Source organism: Hevea brasiliensis, chromosome 1 (assembly GCF_030052815.1).
Source record: "Hevea brasiliensis isolate MT/VB/25A 57/8 chromosome 1, ASM3005281v1, whole genome shotgun sequence".
Lineage (NCBI taxonomy): Eukaryota > Viridiplantae > Streptophyta > Magnoliopsida > Malpighiales > Euphorbiaceae > Hevea > Hevea brasiliensis.
In genome coordinates this window covers 38,531,905-38,534,979 of record NC_079493.1, presented here as the reverse complement: position 1 = coordinate 38,534,979, position 3,075 = coordinate 38,531,905, and positions in this window count along the sequence as shown.

Genomic DNA, 3,075 nt, shown 5'->3' with positions numbered 1-3,075 from the left:
CATTTGGGATAGTGGGTACAGAAGAGAGAAGGTGTTTGGCACCCTTTTCACTTGCACTTACCTTAAAGAAGAGCAAACCTCCACTTGAATTTCTTGTAGCCTATCTTGTTATTTCCTTATTAAGGTATTTTATCATAGAATATGCAAATCTAAAAAACAACAATTTCATGTACACTTTATAGCCCTAAGTCATGCCTTGTTTCTATATTAACAATTGCTACCATATTTGTCGTATTACCCTAATTAACATGTTGTTAAGTTATTTACATGCTTCAGGTTTGTTTGCACATAATGAAGAATAATACCACCCACTAAGCATGCATCCCTTTTCTTTAGTATGCATCTCTTATTTTAATTTTACCAAGTTTCCCTGGGTTAATCACTAAATCTATGTACATCATAAGTTAGAAAGTGATAAAATAAAATATCTAAAGAAAGGATGGGAGGAGAAAAGATTACATTCCTTCTTCCCTTATCCTTAATATGCATATCTTATTTTAATTTACCCAAGTTTCCCTAGGTTAGTCACTAAATCTATTTACATGCATAAGTTAGAAGGCAATAAAATAAAATATCCAAAGAAAGTATGGAAGGCGAAAAGATTATATCCCTTTTAACCTACAATTAAAGAATAGAGGAAGGAAAAAAGATTATAACCCAAAATCTTAGAGGAAAGTTTTAAGTCCTATTACATTGCCCATTTGGCCTAATTCCCTATGCAAGAGGCCTTGGAGTCCTTATGCTATGGTCCACCTTTGTGCTCTTAAGGTTGCCATATTTTAGTGATTCTTCTAACCTTCTTATTGCTTATTTGCCTTATTTCAGGAAGGATCTTACTTACCATAGTTGGGGCACTTACCACGTTTTTTTACTTACCATATTTAAAAGTTACCCAAAAATAATAAACATAAACAAGGAAACAAAGAGAGGAATTAGGTAAGAAGAAAAAAAAGGAAGGGAAAATAATTGATGTAATTTTATGATAATATTCCAAGACATCATATAAAAACTTAAAAAAGGACCCGATTGAAAAGAACAATTGAAAAATTAAAATTGAATTTTAAAGCTACTACTTGTTAAATGTACCTAGATTATGCCTAATAATTTTGTAAAACAATTGCATACCAAATTTGAAAAAACTCAAAAATTGAAAAAGTTAGAGTACATCCCAAACTCAATTTTAGGCTCAAGAATCACACTAAAAGGTGACATCTTCATTAAGTTATGCCCCTGTAAAATTTGGATATATGCAGAATCTTGTATAATCAAGTATAAAACTTTGAAAAATCATAACCCATAAACCATAAGTCAGATCAAGATAAGCCAAACATGAAAGTTCCATGGCTAGGAAAAATACTTAGGGGACAAGAAAAATTACCTTAGGCTATCGCAACTTGCCCTTGAACCAAACACAGAGTATATAAGTTTACCTTCAAATTATGCTTAAACCAAATATGAACTATGACTCGAAGAAACTTATAAGTACACAAAAAAGATGGTATGAGATGTTCTACATGTTTATTCCATGTTTTTTTTATGAGTTCTTACCTTTGTAAACTAAAAAAAGAAAAAAAAAAGGTAGAATAATAGAGTAAAAAGAGATGTGCGGTGAGTGTTAAGAGAGGCTAGGCATGTGGTGACATTGTGCAAAATCCCACAAGTGCACGGATCACTAACAAGTAATAAAGTGATAGGTAAGTATCATTCCCATGTGGAATCCGATTTGAGTACCAAACTACACAGCAATTATAATTCTCTAAACTACTGAATTTGAAGGAAGAATTGTAAACAAAACAAATTATAGCTAGAAATTAAATAAGAGCAGACTAACAAAACTGAAGATATCAAATAGTAAAAGCATTCCAAAATTAGGTGCTCTGTGACACCCCTTATCCGTCTACAGTATAGCCGAGTAAGATATGTCACATAGTATACCGGAACACTATATTTTATTTCAATTATTTTTTTATCCTTCCTTAATTTATTTATTTACAGTTATGAAGTGAAATTTGTGAAATTTAACTCATTTAAGTCATTTATATAAATTATAAATTCATTTGAGGTTCCGAAAATTTTGTAAAAAATTCGGCAGAGTATCGGCTAAAAATAGCGAAAACAGTTCTTCGGAACCTGTGAAAAACACTTCCAATAATCATTTCCAATCATCCTCAAACTCCAATAACTATCAACATGGTCTCAACAATTCTCAACATTAGCAATCATCTCAAGTTCTCAACATTAATCCACAATTTCATTCAAATTCAAAATCAACTAAAATTTCATGAAGATATTCTCAAATTATATTAGTTAACAAAATTTTACAAAATATGTACATCAACATATGATTACATAAATTTACTATTTACATGAGTTCATAATTTACAAATCACAAACTGCTACCTATTACAAAATGCAAAAACATAATTTCAAAAGGGACCTGAAGGTCTTACCACTGATGCACTGTAGATGAGAGGTGACTCTGATTCTAGGTAGATCTGTGACTTCACCCAGTCTGTAGTATGCTAGGCTCTCTGTCTGTTTCTCCATAACCAACGCATGGCAAAAAGCGATGCGCTAAGCAATAATGCTTAGTGGTACCAATAATAAAATAAAAAAAAACTAAAATGAAATAAATATGCAGTGAGTGCATTGATGTCTCATGCAGACAAATTTTTTATAATTATTTATAGTCTTTATTTATTTAGTACTTGTTATATTAATTATTTCATTAAATTTATCAACTTTCATTTTTGGTTGCCCAAGTAACCTATACTGGATGACTGACTGGATAAATGGGTAAACTGGCACTGGGTATCAAGTACCTCAGGCCATCACACCATCGATCACATATGCATCTCCCGGTGTGCAACAGAACAGCTGATAAGCTTTATTAAACATTAGGCACAAGGCCAAGTATCATCATAACATCCAAATGGCTAAAAGCCATAAAATCACAGAATGGCATAATGCCATGTGCAGTACTGCTAATTGAACCTTATTGGCATGCCAACCTATCCAAACCAATCACTTTAGGCCTACTAGGGCATGTTACATTTTTAAATTTTACAATTCTTT